Genomic DNA, 22,536 nt, shown 5'->3' on the forward strand with positions numbered 1-22,536 from the left:
TTTAAGAATATAATAATATATATACACATATCTATATCTATCTATCTATCTATCTATATATATATACATAAAACACTTTAAAACAAATGTTCTCCAAAATGATTTTTTCCTAGTAATCTGTTCATATGCATGTTTGGCTTTGTATCATTTTAAGTCATATGTGCTTTTTAGTTAATGAATTTCTTATCACATTTGTATCAAGATTTTTTATTCAAGATCAGATTTTATAAAATAATTTTTAGTAATTATTTACATAAATTTGTTGACTTATAATCTAATATAAAACTTATTTTTAAAATGAAAAAAGTTAAACAATGTTTGCTTTTAAATTATTTTACTGACACTATTGTATTATAGAACTATGTCTGCGATATGATAATTCACTAAATATTTTAAGTTTCTCTGAAGTGATTGGAGGATTTTAAGCCAGAGGAAAGCAGATGCCTGATCTCCAGGCATAATATTCTTCAAATGTGGATGCTTACAATTATTTTTAGTCACTGATCATATGATCTTACTAAATAATGCATTATTTTATCCCCTAGATATGCATCATGACCACTGTCAATTAAATGGCAATTCTTAAAAATTTTTATTTGGACATTTATAAGTATTTAGGGAAAACACTTGTATACTGCCCCTATTCTTAAGAAGTACCATAAAAACAAACAAATGACACTAATTTCTATGGCTAATAGTATACAAGATAATTATTAAAAGAAGATGAGGAAAAGACTAAAAAGTAAATGTCTGTCATTCAAGAGTTATATAGATTGGAAAAAAGAACAATGTTAAGTGAGAAGTGACAGAAGCACAATTTTCTAATCCAAGCAAGACTCATTATGGCTAATTTAATCTTTTTTAATAGGTATCAATTGCCATGACCTAATGGTCATGCTGTGATCCACATTGATCAGATAAGTGAGAAAAGCTAAATCTCTCCATCGAATGTATCAAGACTTCTATGAATAGAGAAATATAATTAGATAAAGTTTATTAAAAAGATACCTTAAGAGAATTATGAAAAGCAAAGTACCTTTTAGGCATACAAGGCACTGAATAAATCAACACAGGAAGATGCAGTGGCAGAAAAAAAAAAAAAAAGAAGATGCAGCGTATTATTTTTAGAGTACTCTGCTGACTTCAGATTTCCAATTGGAGAAACCAACCAAAAGTCATATTTGTATTTTATGAGCACTTGATCACATTACATAAATCAAGAGCAAAGATTATTCTTTTTTCTGGAAAACCGAAGTTAGCAATAAGAATACCTGTCCTTTCATGTGGTTGCATTCATGACATAAATTTGAGGGTCATTAGATGGCCATCCTCTATCTCTTAGGTGGACTGTGTATCAGAGAAGTTCACAAAAAGAACCCTAGACTAGTTGAGAGCAGTGGGGATTAGAAATGAGAAAAGAGTACTAATTCAAGTGCCTAGGCCTAATGTCCTTGCATTTCCAGGTGTCATTCTTCTGATATCAGACTACCTTCCTTCCTTTTGTTCCGTGAAGAAGAGTAACTGGAATTTATTTCTTGCAACAAAATGTCCTAACATAAGTGAAGCCCATAAATTAATGGTCAAAAAAGGAAGGGAAAAGGCCAGGTATCAGTAGAGAAAGGAGCTATATATATTCCAAGTTACAATTTCTATATTTCTCATTTACTTTCTAAATTACTTTCTTAAAATGCCACTGCATCCTGGTTCTATCTTTGAAACTATATTGGATATATGCAAATATTGGATTTAGGAAGTCAAAGCTCTGTCTATATATAGAAAGATATGGCAAAGAAACATTTTACTGAGCATTTCACACTCTGTAGTGTGATACAATTAGATTTTGCAAACAACAGCAAACAAATGGTTTGGCAAGGGATACGTGTTCTCATGTGCTTTAGTATTAGCAGAATCAGCTTTGGCTCTGTCTTCATCATGTACTGCTCTATTAACATGTTCGCTGCATGGTGTTTCTGAGACTGAAACCTCTGATTGCTTTTCTTTCATTCAGATTATTTCTTGCTGTCCTTTTAGTATTCACTCTTGCTTGTACTGACAGTGTGCAGAACATTACATATATGGTTTACAATTACTCAATGATGCATAAACTCTAGAACAAGAAGTCAAAATTTCATGGAAGGCATAGGATAACCCTTGACGATGACATTTAACAGATTGAATTTAACATTTATCAGCAGTGTGACATTATGGCTGTTATTTAACCTTTCTGATCCTCTGCTTTCTCACCTGTAAGTGGGGATAATAATATTCATGTGATAGAACTGTTAGGATTACAACAAAGTATCATATGTAAAGTGTAGGGCATGGAGCCTGTCAAATCAGAGACAAAAGCACAATTAGTACTATCATTACTTGCTAGAGGGAAATCCCTGAGCACTCTGATTCTGAACTTAGTCATGTTATTGATGACCCAAATCCATTTGTACTCCTTATGTACGCAGAAGCTTTCAAACTTTATTTCCAGCAGCAGAACTGCACTCAGGTAATAACTCAGCTAAAGAGATTTTTTTTTTCTGTTGAATGAATTATGCTTCTGGTGTGCTAAATTTTCTCAAGGCAGTCAACCATAAAAATTATATTATGTATTTCTCTTGTGTAACTTGTGTGAAAGTAGAGTTTGTCAAAACTGGCTGCTCAGCATTTAATGAGACCCTCCAATGCATTTGATCCTGAGTCAAGCTGTATATAAAGAGGGTAAATAGGGAGGGTGGTAAATAAGCTAAAACTAACAAAATGAGGCAGTAAATAATAAGGGGAAAATTTTTTAAAGAAACTGAAATGAATTTGGTGGAGAAAGTCAACTAATTGTCATCTTTTTTTATTAAGTGAAAAGAGAATTTGCTTTGTGTATGCCAAGACCTAAAATTAGAGAACTTCAATTCCATTGAAGTCCTTAATACACATTGCTGAAATATGGAGCAGATGTCTCTCTGACCTCTACCTAATTGAACAGGAATGTCAGGGGGAGGAGAGTCATCAATCTCCAGATTGTCTCCGAGAAGTTCCTGAGGATTTTCAACAAATGATTCTGTTATATATAGATTACATAAGAAGATTACATAAAATTGAGAGAAACTACTATAATGCCTTGCCTTTTTAAAATCTACATTTAAATCCTATCGACTTTACTATTGAAGACAAAACAAAGAAAATTTAATTTCTTTGTCTTTAATCTATTGCAATATTAAATGTTATCATACACTCGACTTTCAACATCCTGTGCTCATCTTGTTAGCCACCTTGATTTGGGGGCTCTAAGATAGATTTGTTGCTCTAAGAGAGCTGCACTGCAAACCACAATATTTCTGAGGGCTTCCCTGCATTTGTTATTACAACTTAAAAACGCCATTAGCACAGAACATGTTGCACTGCATTGGGTGACCATCTGCTGGTCTCCCTTCAGTTTTAAACCATGAGAAATATGCTTCCCTCTGCGTGGTGTATCCAGAGCACCTATTATCATGGTCAACCCTACTCTTAGGTACATTAACTCACCATCTCTTTTCTGAGTTGTTGCAACAACCTCTTACAGGTCATCTCACTTTTTATCTCACCTTGCTTCACCAGAGTGATTTTTATAACCACACACAAAAAAATGCTATTTCCTCTTTGCACACATTTCACCAGTGGTTCTTATTCTTTAGTGAAGAGAAGTTCAATTCTTACATGAACTTGTGAATAAACTTTGTTAATAAGAATGATTATAATGTGCTCACATTTTTGCATATCTTTCAACTGTATTTTAGCAATGTCAAACCAGTACTCTGAGGATCTCTCATATATTTTTCATATATACTAGTTAGGTGCATAAGTAAATCATAAAAAAGCAAATCAACGACAATGTATAAGCTGTGGGATAGTTTAGGACTATATTTCCGAAGGCAGTGCTTCTCAGCATGGTCAGAGGATCAACTGTGTTTTTATTTATTTATTATAAGCAAATTCTAGGCCCTTGCCCATAAACAAGCCCAGAACTGAGATTTCTGTGATGCACCATTATATTACCAAATTAAATACTTGCTGATGATAGTTTGAGAACCCTTCTGCATTAGTCAAGTTTGTGTTACCTTGACAAAAACACCAGACAAGAACAACTTAGAGGTGGAAAAGTTTATTTTGGCTTATGGTTTCAGAAGTTCAGTTCATGGTTTGCCAGTATCATCTATGGACTCAAGGAAGGGAAAAACATGTGGCAGAAGGATGTGGTAGAGGAAAGTTGCTCAGCTCCTGGCAACTGGGAAGCATAGAGAGGGACAGAGAGAGAGAGAGAGAGAGAGAGAGAGAGAGAGAGAGAGAGAGAGAGAGAGAATGGGAGGGGAGGGGAGGGCAGGGGATGGGAGGAGATGGAAGGGAAGGGAAGAAAAGGGAAGGGAAAAAGGGAGGGAGCAATAAGAGGCCAGGGACAAGATATAGTACCCAAAGCTATGCCCTTAGTGACCTGGTGCCTACAGCCATTCTGCCTACAGTTACCACCCAGTAACCCATTCAAATTATTAATCCATCTAATGGAGTAATCCACTGATGAGGTTATAGCCTACATAATCCAATCATTTTGCTTCCAAATATTGTTGCATTACCCAACACAGGAGATTTTGGGGGTACATTCCAGATCCAAACTATAACACTACATAAGGATCAAGTGAAAGGGGCAAAGTAAAGAAAGGGAAACCTATAACGTTGAACCGTGAAAGCACCTGAGGGCCCTACATGTACTAGTAACAAGTGCAAAAGTTCTCTATGAAACTTTTGTATTAGAGTTGTATATGATCTATGTATTGAGTAGCATTGTAAAATTTATTTCTTATTATGGATTGTGGTCAAAAAAGTTTGAAATAAACCTCCATAAATATACTTTTAAAGCAATGAGCACTTAAATAGTCAGATGGTTCAGTATATCCTTGCCTCTCTTTTACATGAAGTTACATGAGACCTAGGGGAGGGTGTGCAGATCCTTAAAAAAAGGACTCATTTGAAGATGTAGACCAGGGTCGTGTTCCACATAAATCAGAGCCCTCAGTGAACACTATTTCCCATCTGTTCAATCTGCAGACTTCAAAAAATAAATATTTTGATGGGAAGTAGACCAGCAGGGTGATTGACTCATCCTTGTTTTTCTGAGACTTTCCCCATTTTAGCAACGAAACTCTTGTTTCCTGGCAGTTCCCTCAGTTCCAGGCAAACTGGGACAGTTGGTCACCCTATGCATACTGCAATAAATTATCTAAATTTCTTTTGTTCAAATATAGTTTTACTTGAAATTCCAACATAAAGCAGTTGCCTGTGAAGCTTCTCTGTTGAAGCTTTTCTGCTTGCAAAATCAACCCAACACTACCATCAGCGTTGATGCTCATCCAAGGGTTCCATAGCCTTTCACTGCGTCTACCTTATTGGCCAAGTTTCACCAAATGTGATAATTTCTCAGATCTTCAATTTCCTGATGAAATATGATATCATATTTTTCTTGAAGCATGGTTATAATGTTTAAATCTCTCCCACTTTAAGCTAACTTGATTTCCAGACCTCTTGTACAATAGCATGTATCAGAGACAGTGAAATTACTTTGGCACTTTTCTATGAAAAGAGATTGCAAAGGACAATCACACCTCCTGAGTTGCTTGCCTTGCATGGATAGATTTATTGAACAGTATTTAAAGACTGAAATTTAAGTAGCAAGTACAATAAAAATACAAAAGTCAAAAGGAGTTGTAATAGTTGCTTATATTTTTATGTCTGGATATTTAGCAGTCCTCATTAAAAAGATCCCAGTTCTTTGCAAATCTTATACAACTATAAGAATTAAAATTTACCAGCAAGCAAACTTTGGCCAAATCATAATCCTAATGAAATGTCTTAAATCATGTATATATTCTGTTTGTGGTTTTGCTGATGATATGTGTATGAGTTACTCCTAAGAGTTGGGTTCCCACAGGGGAAAATTTTATTTCAGTTTTACTAGTCTTTTGAAAATGCAGATAGTTTGGTTGGTATTACAAACATACATATTACAGTATCTTTGGAAATAAAAATACAGAAATACAGTAAACTGCAACAAAAATTCCAAAGTGATTTCAATTTTTTTAAAAAAAATTAATTTAATTAAATTAGTCATAATCCCAGGAGCATTCACTCATATCTCCAAAGATATATATATCATTTGTTTTGGCCTCAATATTGTATATATGTACAAATCAAATTTATGCCTTACTGAATTATTTTACGTATGTAAGATTTATTTTAACTAAAGTAATCTGAAATAGCTTGTTCAGAAATATGTAATAAAGACTAGTGGTTAGTTCTGATTTTTGAAAGTGGGATATGAGAATGGCAAGGCAAATATTCACTGTGGAGCTAGCAACCATCTTAATCATCCTCCTCTCAGAAATATCTGGCTGAAACCCAGACACTTCAGGCCTCCTTTTATAAAGGGAATTGATTCCTGGAATGAAACCAACTCCATACACAATAAAATCCAGTGCTTTGTAGATGAATTCAATTAGTGTCCTCAATTGAACACAAGGAGAAAAGATAAACCTGTGGTTATGAATATGGCTCCACAATTTCACAAAATTTTCCCCATTGCAATCAAATGGTCTTCCAAATTAAATAGTCAGCTCTAGGAACATTTTGAAGCTTAGCTAAAACTGTTCCTTGGGAGAGTTTTGGGCCAAATTAACTTTACTCCTGATTGTTGGATTTTATGGCACTTGTTGCGATTTGTGGATGCCTATGTATCATTGTTCAGTTCTATTTTCAGCTTTGCGTCTGAAAAGGACTTTCTGTGGCTCTCCAGTATTCCACCAGGAATCTGGACAAAGAACAGTTAATCTGTGTCAATTTGCAGACAGTCACCTGGGTTACTTTTCTCCCTGCTTTCTCTCTGCTAATACTTGCTTGGACAGTGAGTCCTGCATTAATGAGATTTTCCTAGACAACCTGACTTGCTGGAAAATCCCAAGGGCGGAGGCAAGGAGATTACAACATCTTGGTCTTCAATGTAGGTCGTGTTGATGGATTTCAAAAAGTGATTTCACAAAAAGCAAAACGAAATTAAGAATTATCTGCCCTTTGCTTCGAATTTACCAATGTCTTCTTTTAAAAAAAATCATATTGGGCCTTAGAAATGAGGGCGGCATGTCATTTCCTTGAAAGAGCATAGGAGCTGTACAGAAGGGAGTAAATTATCATGGAGGTAGGGGTCTACTGAAGGGAAAATAATAGTGTTAGTGGAGAAAGTAAACACATAGGCAGGGTGATGAATGGGTGGTTTAGACAGTGACTCACATTTGGCTTTTGACAATATCTTAAATGCATTCTTCATATATTTCAAATTCTAACCATCACTTACCTCTTCTTTTTTTCCTCAAAGCCCTCCCCATCCTGTCCTATGCAATCTCTTCCTACCACCTACACATACACACCTACACACACATACACACAACCCACAAGATGACTTGAGATCAAGTACATCTTTTCACAGAATGAAAGACACAGAAATAGCTAAATGACTTTGATTTTTTTACTAGAAAATATTCTATGCATATAATGTTAATTTCTCTTTTAATTATCTCTGGCAGTATTCAAGACAATGCTATATTTTCCTGAAAATAAAAAAAAAATTGCAATGGGTACTTTGTTTCACAATGTATTATTTAATCCGCACATTGTTCTTTTGTTTATTTCTCCTTATGGAGTCCTGACTTCTCATTCATAGGACCTTCAGAGTTTCACCTTCAGAACTACTAGCCCAAGACAAATTAGCACAGCAGGAAGTGATAGCTGCTCTGTGTGACTCAAGAGGAAAAATATACATTATTTCTCTCTAATCTGCTAAAGCACATTTGACTTGATTCCCATGTCGATTCTCATTTTGACAAGATAGATGGAGAGGCAAGTACAATTGTACAGATTTGCACATTTATTCCCATTTTCAAGGCATGAGTGGAGAAATCTTTCCTGTTGATGACTTAAAGTATCCTGTCACTCTTATGTTAAGTATGATAGTGTTCAGAAACCTGGAGGCTCTAATATGCCATCCCAATATCTCATTAACTCACTGGGCTGAGCAGTACATTTGAGGTGTCAAGGGCAAAGAATTCTAATTCAGTTGCCGCTGAGTTGCTACACTTACCAATAAGGCAAGGGACACCAACTCCGGGGGGTTAATTTTAAAAACTACCTTCAAGCTCGGGAGAATTGGCACTTATAGGAGGGATGGGTTTGTCAGCATCCTTGCCACTGTCTTCACCCATTGCCAATGTGGCATGCATGAGAGGCATACTGCTGTTAGAGCTGAGCCTGAAGTCTGGGACTTGGAAAAAGTTATGGCTTCATGAAGTCACACATCTTGTGCCTTTATATCTTATGTAATGTTATTTGGTTTTCAGGAGAACTTTGATAACCAAAAGAAGGGTGTGGGTTGATACTATTATTTTCAGAAATCCTCCCTTTTTTCAGTACAAAAAAATGCCTTTGAAAAGCTTTTAGACTATTATTTCAGTAATGTTGCAGTAAAACAAGCAAAAGAAAACAAAAAGCACTAGATTACAATTTCATATTTAAGAAGAATTGCCCATTTTTCTTTTCTGAATTCAATACCTATATTTCTAGGCCAGGGGTGCCTCAGTGGTAGAGTGATTTCCTAACATGTATGAAACTGTGGGTTTTATTTTGAGCATTGCATAGAAAACCAAACAAAAGCCCTACCTTTCCACCTCTTTTGGATGGTGAATATTGCATAATTATGACTTACATTCTCTATAATGTCTAAAACCACCATTTGGTGAAGTTTTACAACATATCATGTGCCATAGTGTAGGGATTATATGACTTAACTCTTGTTTAATAATAATAGACCACTGCCATTAAACTTACTATGCATCTTGCCACACAGACTAGGTGAAAAAGAAAGTGGAGAGTAAGAGGAAGACTGACCATGTGAAAACCTATTACACTTCCAAAAATCACCTTGAAATTACTAATCTTAAAATCAGATTAATTCAACAAATTTTATTCATATTTTCATTATATAAGAGACTCTAGCAGAATCTATGGAGGATTCTGCTAGAGTCAATAAGACAGTGCTTGACATCATAAAGTTGACAAAATTACAGAAGCAAAAATAAATATTTTTATGTGTGTGTGTGTCTCTGTCCACACATGAACACACACATACAAATATAAGCAGGGTAACAAATTCCACTAAAGAGGAAAACACAGTACAAATGTTTGAGGCTACAGAAGAGCATAAAAGCAAATGGTTGAGAAAATATAACTAGAACATAATTGCAAGAAGAAACAAATTATTCATGTAATTTTTTAGAACATCTTTTAAGTTTTGGAATAAATTTAGATTTACAGAAAAAGTTGCAAAGGCAGTACAGAGACTTGTATACCCAACTTCCCATAATGCCAACATCTTTTATAACAATAGTGTATGTGTCAAAACTGAGAAACTAATGCTGATTATGTTACTTTTAACTGAACTCTAGACTTAATATGAACTTCAGAAGTTTTCCACCAATGTTCTTTTTCTGTTGCAGGATTCAATTTAGAGCACACCATTGCATTTAGGATACAAATAATTTTAGTTCATAACTTCCATCATCAATCATAATTCTTGATAGAGTTGCATGGTAAGATAAAATTGAGTTCTAGGGGAAAAAATGCTGGTTTCAAATTCCTGTTTTGCAAATTACCTAGCTACTATAACACTAACCAATAACTTAATATCTCTAGGCTGTGATGTAGTCAGGTGTAAAATAGAAATAACAATAGCAGCAACTTCTGGGTTGCTGTTCTAAACAAGGAAATGTAGTTGAAGTACTTAGCTGGTGTCTGACCCTAACATTTAATGATTGTTAGCAAACATTATTTTGTCTTATATTGATTCCCTTAAAAAATAGAAGTGTAAAAGTGTAATGATGTGAGACATTTAAAGATGTATGATATAATGCAAGAACAGCAGTGCATTTTGCAGTTAAAATTAGAATTACATGCATTAAAACTAGAGTTCAAAAAGAAGATAATGTTGTGTAAGGACTGTGTTTGAAGTGGACAGTAATGATTTAACAGGACATGGATAGATAAGAAAAAAATGGTAAGACATTTAATGCATCCATGGAAAAGAGTACAAAGCAAATCTGAAGAAAGGGCAGGAGATGGGTTTAGCAATAACACTAACTTGATTATATGAGTAGTTATGGGGAAGCTGAAGAAAAAACACTGGACCAGTCTTGATGGACCTTGAATGCCAGAAAAAGAGTACTTGACTTGGTTGAGTAGGTAACAGGTGACCACTGGAGATTTGGGTTCCCTACACCATGCTTTCATAAAGTGGACAGAACCTATTCTGGGATGGGTCCTTTCAGAATCACACTAACTCTCATTAATGGCCCATTAGGGATACATATAAATGGCCATTTTTTTTTTGTAACTGCATAAAAAGATTACTGGACATGTGGGCAGGTATTGAATTTACACTCAAGTTCTAATTCTTTGGAGCTTCTTAAAGTAATTTTTTACTTTTATGCAATAATCACATGAAGCATTTCTGGATCAATTTTTATTTGGAAACCACCCACATGTTTAATTGCAGACAAGAGGGCAAAAATCCTTAACAACTTTTCAAAAATCATAGATATTTTGTTCTCTCCTTTTGGATTAATGTGAGAAATGCTTATCAAGATTTTATTGGTATTATCTCAGTCATGACTTTAATATTAATTATTTTAGGTGCAAGAGAGATATTGCACATCCTCCAAAGTACATTTGTGAATATGCTTGAATATTAGAACCACATATTGTGGTGAAATGTAAATGTAAATGGTGAAAGTAATCATAAGGAGAGTTCTCTGACCTTGGTGTCAAAAGGTATATGTTCTTATTGTAGAACTTATATCAGGCACATGACTTCAATAAGTCTCAGATCCTTTGGGCTTTATTTTCTTTACCTGAAAAATAGAAATGATAATATATAATACCAGCATCTCAAAGAATGTAAGGATCAAATTATATGTTGAATTGAGGAATACTTTAAAACATACAAATATTTATTATAAATAATGGTCATCAATTTATGATACTTTATTTTGATATGATATTTTTCTCATTTGGGGTCAAGAAAGTTGAATAATTCATATCTATAAATTTTAATTTTATTAAAATAATTTTAACTTTATTTCCCACCAGTTTTTCATTTAAATTATGAGGACAATGAAATAATATGAATTTTGCATTGAATTTTTGGCTCTGTATTCACTTCCAAATAAAGTTGCCATGTAAGTATATATACAAAAAGTAATATAATACAGGAGAAAAGGTGGAATTAAAAGATTGACTCATCCAAAAATATATCACTAAGCATGCTTTCCCATCAAACTGGCTGTACTATCTTTCTCTTTACCTTCAGGTTCAAACATATCCTTCTTTGATGTCTCATAAACATCCCCTGATGATGTTCTCAAATGAGATAAGACATTATAAATGAGGAAGAGATTCTGATCCATGAAGAGAATTGAAAAGCTCATGGGGGAAAAAAAAAAAAGAAAAGAAATACAGAAAAGATAAGAAAATTTTTTTCTGAAGATATGGGTTCCAGAGTCAGGCAAGTTATCTCTAATTCCCAGAAGTTCAAACCTAGCAATTAGCCCCAGAACTGGTAAATAGACGGTGGACCCTCCTCATTTTGGAGAAATTTTTTCAAATGAATAAATGACAAAAACAGCTCAATGAAAATCTTACACAAAAGGGTGAAATATAATGACTATCTGATCTGTTAAAAGGAAAAAGCTTTTAAACTAATCGATCTTTTCCACAACAATTTATGTCATAGCCTTTTAAGATGATCCCATCTTAAATGGGGAAGTGACAAAGAAATATATATCTAATATACTTGCTCAATGGATGGATTCTCAGTACCCTAAGAAAATACATTTGGGAGCTTTTATTTTTAAAGGGGAACACACATTAGACTCTTGTGGATGATCTTATGTTTAGTTTTACCCTTGCTGTTGCCAAGGTTTAGAACATAGAAAATTGAGACCAAGTGTTTTTTTTTTTTTTTTTTTTTTTTTTTTTTTCCCTTCAGGCTTGATGAACAAATGTGCAGCAATCATTTAACCTCTGTGTGCTTCATTGATGACACCCCTCAAAGGACTCTACTAATGTATGTCACACTAATGCTTGCCATCCATTCACTTCATGGGCACATTACAAGGGTTAACTAATAAGACTGATATGCACTTTGCAAATTCAAAGTACAAAGTAGAAGTGCTAACCAAGCTGAATAAAAATAAGAGACTCACCTGATGGTTAACTGATTTGAATTTTCAATGATTTATGATATTCATGAATAGTTTCTTTTATCCTTTACAATAAATTAAAGTCATTTTGGTACATTTTTAAAAACTCATTTTAGAGACATAAGGAATGAACATTGTGCCCATAATATCTAATGTGAAAAAAGTTTTATATTAATTTTCAAAATACACTAGAATTATGCATCACTTTTGCAGAAATCATAAAGTGCTTTTTGGTTTCTGCCTTTGCTCCATGGTAGAATATGTCAAGATGACAGGAAAATAAAATGTTCTAATTGGTCAGAAAACCAGGAGTACAAGTTTCCATTGACTTCTGAGATAAAATACTTCAACCATTGGTAAAACAGATAAACTCTAAGGAGGAGAGCAGTTTATTCTCCCTGGTTTAATGCTCAGTTCTAGTTATACCTGCTTCAGCTGTCAGGAAGAAGACTAATTAGAGCCCATGATGAGGGAAGGTTTTGTGATGTCAACTTTCATGACTGGATCCAATTCAAAATCATTTCCAACACTCAGTAGAATGTTTCACCATGTCTTAGCAAAGTCACAGATAAAATAATCTCCACCAGACATTGATAGTGTAGTTATACCTAAAACTAGATAGTTAAGTGTAGAATGAGGTAATTATCTGGGATAACGCTAACCAATCAAACTTTATTATGCATATTAGTCAGTTTTGGACTGACAAAACAAAATAAGACTGGGTGACTCACACAGTAGACATTTATTTTTTCATGATTTTGGAGGCTAGCAAATGATCAAGGTCCTAGCAAATTTGATTTCTTCTAAGAGCTGTCTCTCTGCCTCCTAAATGTGTCTCTTCCTTTTCAGTTCTACCTGATTAAAACTCTACTTTTATGACTTCATTTACTCCTAATTATCTCCATAAAGACTCTGTCTGCAAATACACTGGAGCAAATGATTTAACATACACATTTTGGGAGGACATGATTCAGTCCATAATACTGTGTCACAAGACATTATTGAGATTCAAGATACTTGTGGAACCACAATATTCCTGCCTACTATATGCATGTGAAACTAAGTAGAAAGGTAAACTCTGCTCTTGTATGTATTTCCATACAGAACAATGTCTGTAATGTTTGAATAATAATGGTGTACTTGAGATAAGTGTGTTAACATTAGACCATCTCCAATCTGAAAGGAAATGTTGAAAGTTGTAACAAATGCTCATTTTACTTCTAAGGTTCAATTTTAGAGTTGTTTGGAAAAATTGAGTGATATGAATTCATGATGTCACTTTTCTCACTTCAGTAAGTAACACAGAGTACCTGGTTTGCTTGAAATTCAGTCAGAGAGAAAATCATTTAATCATCATAATCCTCAGATGAAAACAGAACTTTTTAAATACAAAAAGCAACTCCCTAGAACTCCTGGTGTCAACTAAATATTCATACTCTAGCATCCTCTTTTCTATCAAAATGAAGCAGCATACACAGATTCGACACCAAACTTGTAGCTGAAAAGTGTGCATGGGTTGGTCTTAGAGATTTTCTTAATTACTTGAGTTTACTACCTGTACATCTTTCTGTACCTGTCATTGTGTTTGGTTTTTCAATGTATAGAACTCAACTGTATCCTTTGATTATTATAATAAGGAATAACAGAGTTTGCATAGAGACAAAACCAAATGCCCATTGTGCCTAATATAAGAAAAATATTAGATAATTATTTGGCTGGAGAAAATAGTGGGACAATCATAACCCACAGTACCAAGTGGCATATGCCCTCAAGAAACAACATCCAATGTTTAGCATTCCCATGAGTCTGACCAGTGGTGATTTAGTTTTAGAAAAGAATCATCTGTCACATTCAATTGATGCCAAGATTTGAATTATTTCTATCTAGCTGTTTTCTCATTAGTTAATTTGTATATTCTGATTTCCATAGTTAAATAAAACCTCTTATTTAAATAAAGGGAATTTATCCTTAGTTTTTATCTGCACTTTTAGCAATCTATATTTTTTCAATGTTTACAAAATATATGTGTGTTAAATATCACCAGATTTAGCTTATTTTCACTTTTTAGTTCTGTGAGAGAAGATATTCAGCCTTAGGCTGATTTAAAACTTAACTTCCTTCCTCTCAAGACCGGGGAACTAAGCAAATTGATTTTATGAGGTTCAAGGTCTCTATAGCTCAAAGGGTCTAGTTTTCAATTGCTTATCATTTGAACTCCAAATTTAATCAAATTTAATGCTCCACTGAGATATTTCTACAAGGGATGTCATAAGGGAAGACCAGAGAGGTTTTGGTAAAGGGAGAGAATTTGGGAGACAGAGCTGCTGTAGAGCAGAGGTTGTAGAGCAGACGTTAGTCCCGTCTATCAAATATGTAGTGATTTGAGCTTTGACCTGCAAATAGATATATGTATCACCTAGAACCTGTTAATCCAACTTAACTAAGAAAAGTTACCTTTGCAAATGTAATTAAGTTAAGGGTTTTGAGGTGAGATCATCCTGGATTGGGATGATTCCTAAATCTAACACACAAAGAAGAAGATCAAGTAAAGATTGAGACGGAGATTGGAGAGAAGAAGCCACAAGTCAAGGAATGTTTGGAGCCACAAGAGGCTGTAAGAGACAAGGAAGGATTCTCTCCGAAAACCTTCAGACAAAGAGTGTCTCTGTTGAAATGATCGATTATTATCTCCATAATTGTGAGAGTATAAATTTCTGTTATTTTAAGCCACCAGGTTTGTGGGAACTTATTACAGTAGTCCTAGGAAACTAATACAATCAATAAACAAGATCAGTGATTTGGTAATAAAGATCATGGGTCCATAGGTGAAAGAAACAAGAGGACATCTGGTTGTTGCATTCCTTCTCCTGGAATAAAGTTGGATCAGCATCTTCATTGGACAGTTAAATGCACGGGTATCAAATGCATAGGAAATCTGAATTCTACCAACTAATTTCCACAAGGAAATCCCCAAGGGAGCATAAATTTTTTCTATATTTTGAACTTTGCATTGTTGTTATTTTTCACCAGTGTATGGACATTTAAGAAGTAGTGCAAATCCAAAATATTCTGTCTGCAATGAAAATATTATGAAGCAGTTCCACTAAGCTGCTGTAGTACTCACCTGGGCAAAAACCAAGGACTGTCCAAGAGATAATAATAATAAAAAAATCAGTACAGGAAGGCAATATGTGATATGCCTAGATACCCATCAACTCAGTTTAGTGAAGGAAGTATGATATAAGCTGAAAATTTCATGATGAAGCAGAAGAATATGAATTTGACTACATGAATTCACAAGTGGTAGAAGGAGGAAATATCTTTAACTTAATAATAATATAATTTTGAGGTTAGTAGTAGGATATATTATAGAAATTCAGACTACATGATTACTTTTTATGGCATTCTGTGGTTCTGCTTTATGGCAATGTAAGGGAGTAAACTAAAGGGTGATCTGTCAAAGAAATCTGATAATCAGAAGACTTTTGAAAAAAATGTCAAAGTTTCATTCATTAACCCAAAAGAATATCCTCTATACCAATATCTTCTTTAGATACTAGTAATATAACAAGAAATGGCACACATATGGTTGGTTCCCTCATAAATCTGTCTCTACATCTATACTTGTAAAAATTAAATTTCTGATTAAAACAAAAACACAAAGTAAGTCTATTTGTGACCTACAAATTTTAGCCCATTTTAAAAATACTATCTACCAGGTGTTTTGGAGTCATTCATTTTATGTTTCTTCTATATCTTCAAATGAATAAAAAACAACTGAGTTTATATTTTTTCCAGGAATTATCTTAAAACCTATGAAAGGGTCATGTTAGCTCCCTTTTGTTCTTTCAGCTCTACCCTTAGAATGCAAGGGAAAGAGGTTGTTTTGTCCTCAAATTTAATGCGACCTAACTAATAATACCTTTCATTAGTCTATAACACTTCTATTTTGTAAAGGAGATTAAAAGACAAATTTCATTTCATCCTCAGAAAAGGTCAAATCTCAAGGAAAAATTGCTCTCTGCCTTGCCAACTGGCTCCTTGGATTTCTGGCTTTGACTTCCCAATATGCCACTAAATATTGTACAGGGAAGTTAAAAAGAAACCTCTTGAGACTATATTTCTACCCCAGGCAATGGCAACTCACATTCTCTGACAATTTATTCATCTCTCACATGAGCTGAGAAAATTTTCCATATCAAGTGAGGCCTGACTTGGACTTTACATGTCAAAAATTGGCCTAACTAGGAAGCATAAGTAAATACAAAATACCACCTTGGAAATGATTTGATTGTGAGGAGCGAAATTTATCAATTTTCCTATAACTGCATCTATTGAAAGGAAAGTCTTGACTTTCACCTGCTATTGGGATGAATAAAGGCAGCATTATGTATCACTTGATAAAGCAGGCTGTCCTAATGTCTTGCAACAGGCCTGGCAAGCTGGAACTCAGAACAATGAACAGGAAGTAAGAAATTGAAAACTGTTCTGCAGGATAGTTTGAGTTAATGTCTTAAAGTTATAAAAGTAAAATGGTACTATTTTAAAAAATTTAACCTCTAGAAGTGAAATTATCATGGAATGAAAGTAGAGACTACAGTTAAAAGTATAATTTACTCTTTGCATTGATATATCTTAAGAATTCCTCTGAAAATCTTAAAACTGACAAAAGACTTTATAATATTTCAGATAAAATAGAAGATTTCAGAAATGTATTTTAAAAACAATAATTAATATTTATATGAATAGTACTTTAGATTAGCCCTAAAATTGTTTTTTCAAGATGATTAGAGCACTATCACTATGGTGGTTAAGAATTACAAGATTCAGAATAGTTAATATATATGAAGATACAAAACAGATAAAGATTTAAAAGTTTTAAACACAAATAGAATGTAAATAATAACCTTAAAAGTAGAGCATGTAACAATTTTCTAACGTCCCAAAATATAAATGCAATAATTGAGTTAATATCAAATTTTCATGCTATTTCTACATTGAATACCTACTATGCAAACTCTCTAAGATGTGGTTCCCTTTAGGATTAAGAAATAGGACAGAGTGTATTGAAGTAGACCTATCTTTCAGTTTTTTATGAGAATGTAAATAATGATTTTGGAATAGGGTTTATCAATAAATATTTATTTAAAAATGTCTATAACCTGACACTTACAAATTACACTTGGGAGAATCTATCCATAAAATAATCCAAAATATACATTGGGATTATGAAGCATCTAAATAGTCAAAATGGGGAATGACTTAGTACCTTATAACACACACCATAAATATATATGATATTAGAATGTTATATATAAAATATTATATTACATAACACACAAAATGTTTTTAAAGACTTAAAATAATATGATAAAATATTTATGATGTAGTACTTATGAAAATATAGAAAAATAAAAATTGGACAGTATGAGCTAGAAAACAGTATTTTAACAATTCATTTTAGTGATAATGGAACTATGAATAATTTTTTTAAATTACCACAGTTAATATTTAACTATTCAACTTTTCTAATGATCTTTAAAGCACCACTTAAAAATTTCTGTCAAAATAGGTTTATATGTAAAGAAATCTGTAGAGAGTCAAGTTTAGAAGGAGTAAAGCAGTATGTGAGAAGATGGCTTATTATAATATAAAATAAGTAAATAAACATTTGAAATATTGTTTTAAGTTTTATAGGATGCCTTGGGAATTGTTCTTTCCTGGAGAAGTCTCTCACAGTGTGAGAGAATGGTTGGTCTTGGCTTTTAAATTCAGATTTCAATTTTTTTCAGAAATAGCACATACATCAGAATTTGTATCTCTGTATTGACTCTCATTTACTCAAAAGAGGTTCTCTCTGAAGAAGAATACTTTTGATGGTAATAGGGAATAAATGCCCTCCATGTACAAGAAGGAACAGAGTTGTCAGTTTTGCATGTATAATGCATGTGAATGGAAGGAGGTAAGAAGCCAGTATTTATAGGGGACCCAAGCAGAGTTCAACTGTAGTGGTGGAAGGACACCACATCTTTTTAATCTAGATGATCTTAATCTTTTTTCACTCTAAAGTCCTTTCATAGATCCTGATTGGTCCATCATAAGTACAGCAGATTAAAGGAGGGTGTGGAAATATATTCTATATCCACATGTGACAACTGAGGAGAGTTTACATGAACAACCAAGACTTAGTTATTTTAGATTTGTCATATCTTTGATACTTTTTGACATTCACAGCTTCTCAGTATTGAGTTCGACAAAACAGGAATATAGGTGATTCATCTAGCCTTTAGGATCTGGTTGATTATGGGAAAAGATAGTTTTTTTAAAGTAATATTTAAAAGGCATTGGTGTATAATGTGATATTTGGGTATAATGAATAATTTTTAAAGTAATTTAAACGATTGGAAGGCAAAAAAAAAGCAAAAAAGAAAGAGATAAATGAACTTTGTTAAAGTTTTGCTGATAAATGAAAATGGATTTTGACGTGTAAAAATATATATTTATAATTAATTCATTAAATACTTTAATCTGTATGAGGAAAAATTACTGTATAAGAGGGAAATTCACTTTATAGTTTTGTGTGTAAGTTCATGTTTGGGAGAATAATTTGGTTTACTAATTCTTCAGTATAAGTTTCAAATATATTGCATTTCATATTTGTGCACTAGGAAATATTAGCTTTATAGGAGCAAAAGATCAAATGACAAAACAAATTAGCTAACAATATATCTGAAAAAACTTAAGGTTTACACTTATGATGATAGAAAATCCTCTGAAGATATATTTTTAAAATATTATATAAGCACTCTATAGGCACTTTTGTTCCAAATCAAAGAATCATGTTCTTACCCTTGAGGATGTTTTTACAGATAGTATACATAGAGATACTGCCAAAATGTTCCTAATCATTTTTGTCTTCATGAGCTTTTTACTCTTTTTCAAGGTTCCAGAAAATATTAAGCATCATCTGTACAATGAAACTGCCAAATTTTTGTTTTGCTCTATTGCCTCTGTGTGTGCTAGTGTATTAGTGTGTGTGTGTGTGTGTGTGTGTGTGTGTGTGACTGTAGGTGCTAAGTTTTACTCTCACTCAGGACTGCACTCTCTCATTCTTTCTGGCGAATCCATAGGATTATAGCAGCAATATGACATCATCTCAAAGAATGACTTCTCATCTGTCATGACGTTTAGAAAGAGATGAAGAAAATTACCAAATTTTAGCAAACTTTGAGACTCTCAGAATGTTAAAAACCAATAATAAAACTCACACTGTGGAAAACAAGATTTTATCAATTGGTTTCTGTAAACATAACATCTGGGGGTCTTTGTAAACAAAACAGTTGTTGTCCTCCACCCCCAGACCCCTCCCTTTAGGTTCAAAAATTTGCAGAAACAAAGGATTTAGAAAGTCTTTAAGTATTTCTCAAATATTTAAAAAAATGAGAATATTTATTTATTAAAATCTCACCTTTTGTTATCAATGTAGCAAAGTACCTAAATGTTTGATAACAAAATAATTGGTGGGATCATTTCAATCCAAGATATTAGAACAATTATGGAGGGCTCCACAAACCAGTTTTGCAATTCTTGACTTAGTACCCATGAAAAGCATGTAAAAAAGGTGACAAGTTGAAATTTAAGGACAGAAAAGAAAAATTCTTTGGATAAAATGGTTGGTATGTTATGGAATTCCTCTCCTTTTTCCCCTTAAGTGAAGCAGGAAAGAGTACACAGGGACAACTCAGAAAGCTTGGTATATATCTCCTGGTGTTTGCAGGATACTGTAGACCTGAGAAATTTAATGTAAAAGGCATAGGCTGTGACTATGTGGCCAATAATGGAGATAACCCGAGAGAGTGGGAGGGAGAAGGAGAGGTAGAGGAGAGGCTGACTGTACTCTCACTTCCTCAGAATGAGACTGTATTTGGAAATGGAGTCTTTAAAGAGTTATTTAAAGCTAAATGAGATTATTAGAGTGGGATCTAATTCAATATGATAGATGTTCTATTCAAGGGCACTAGGGCAGACACACTGAGGAAACTGTTTGAAAACAATGGAAAGCAACAGTCATTATAAACCAAGGAGAGAGGACCCAGGAAAAACCAAAGATGTCAAAATCTCAATCTTAGACTTCCAGCCTCTGGCACTGTGAGGAGATAAATCATTGTTTAAACTCCTGGTCTGCAGTTCATTGTTAAGGAAGCTAGTAAAACTAGCACCTGTCTAAACTATGATCTCATATATGAAAGAAAGATATGTAGAAATCTTTCATGGACCAATATGGGTCTTTTGGAAGAAAACAAACTTGATGCCATTTTGAAGCCTGTAATGAATGAATACTGCAATGAAGAATAACTGTAGGGTCACTGCAAGCTCCAAACAAGAGGTAGGCTGAGAAATGACCAAAATTGAAGTGTGAAATTAATTCTCTTAATGAGGGGGCAATGCAGGAGAGGTATTCTCAGCAAGGATTTCTTGGGGAAGGAGAAACTATTTCCCATGAAAATAAGAGACAGCTTAGAAAATCCAGTCAATGCCTAATGACAGTCTTAGCTTTCTTCATGTTTCCAAAACATCCTCAAACATTGAGGTAGTCAGAGCCAGTCTGCACCTGGATGGGAGGTAGGAGGAAAGGGTTCACTTATTCCAACAATCTACTCTCTCAGCAGGATTGAGCAGAAAGGATCTTAAAGACAGAAGATCAAATTTTATTTTAGACTGTATATTTTACCAACTGAACCATTTGTGAAATCAAAGATGATGACAAAAATATTTTAGAGAATGTCTCTGAGAAAAAAAAAATGATGGAATCTGAGTGAGATTTTACCTAGGGGCCAAGAGTCAGGTGAAAATAAGATTCTTGCTGCTTACCCTCAGTGGAATCCCGTGTACGTAATGCAGATGGTATGCTGAGAACCTACATTCATGAAAATCAATGCCAAATATGATGCAAAGCTCCTATTAAGTACTTAGTGAGAGGAAAAAATGATCTCTACTAAGGGCTTCAGGCTGGGCTTGAGAATTAAATTAACATAAGATAGATTAACAAGAGAAACATAGAGATGTATATAAATTTTACATAACAAGGGAACCCTCATAAGAAAATGACAACTTAAAGTGGCAAAACCTACGTACTTATGTATTAGGTAGAACTGAGAGAGGGGATTGTGGAAAAGAAACTAAATTATGTGAGAAAGCTAAAAGAAGATAAGAATTATTTTTACAGTGTCTGTTTATACAGAATTCTTTTGGCTATGACTTCTTGTTGAAGAATGTTTCTTTCTTTCTGGGTACGGAGAGGGCATCGTTCACAGGGGAGCTTTATCTACTCTTTTCAGGAAGAAAAGCAGAGATTAGAATGCCCTTCTTGCATCTGCTGTTTTTCAAGTGTCTTTAGCTCAAATTAATCTTTATGCCAAAGTGGCATATTTTGGGGTGATATATTCTATCGCCCTTCATTAGGAATTTTTTGAGAATTGAACTGACAGAAGATATTAGGCTCTTTCAAATATATTGTGCCATTTAATCCTCTTAGAAAGTTCTGAAAAATCTCCTTTTTATAGAAGTATATAATCAAAGTAGTTCTCAATTTCCTGAAATTTATAAATATAAAGAGTCTAGAATTTGAACCCTGTTATTTCTGGCACTGAAGTCCAGATACTTTTCACTATGATTGACTGTATTCCCTTGACATTTTGTTGATTGTTCAATAAGAAGTTTTAAAAGAAAGTAATGTAAAATTCTTTCATAATAAAGGATATTGATGAAAGAAAACGTTTAACCATTTCCAATAATTTGGCTCCTTTAATTAATTTGGAAATGTTTATAATGTGCCCACTATTTACTTAAAATATGTCACTTACTGTAGTTTATTCAAAGAACAAAGCACAACTTTTATATTTAAAGAACTCACAATTTAATAAACAGGGATACTTTGTAATGTGAAACATTTAAATAACAGCTCAGATGATCACTAGGCAATTCTTTGAGGAAGAGACACATGCACTAAGATAAGAAAAATTGGAAATTTTAAGAAAGCATGAGAGATTTTTCAAAATAGTTGATAAATATAGAATAAGTGTAAGGATGTTTAGATATTTGAAAGTTGAAAAATAAAGAAATTAGAATAAATTAGTGTATAAGTAACATATTTCAATAAGTATATATGAAAGTAGAACATGATTATTGTGCTTCTTAAAAGATTGTCTTCTACTTATTA

Source organism: Sciurus carolinensis, chromosome 3 (assembly GCF_902686445.1).
Source record: "Sciurus carolinensis chromosome 3, mSciCar1.2, whole genome shotgun sequence".
Lineage (NCBI taxonomy): Eukaryota > Metazoa > Chordata > Mammalia > Rodentia > Sciuridae > Sciurus > Sciurus carolinensis.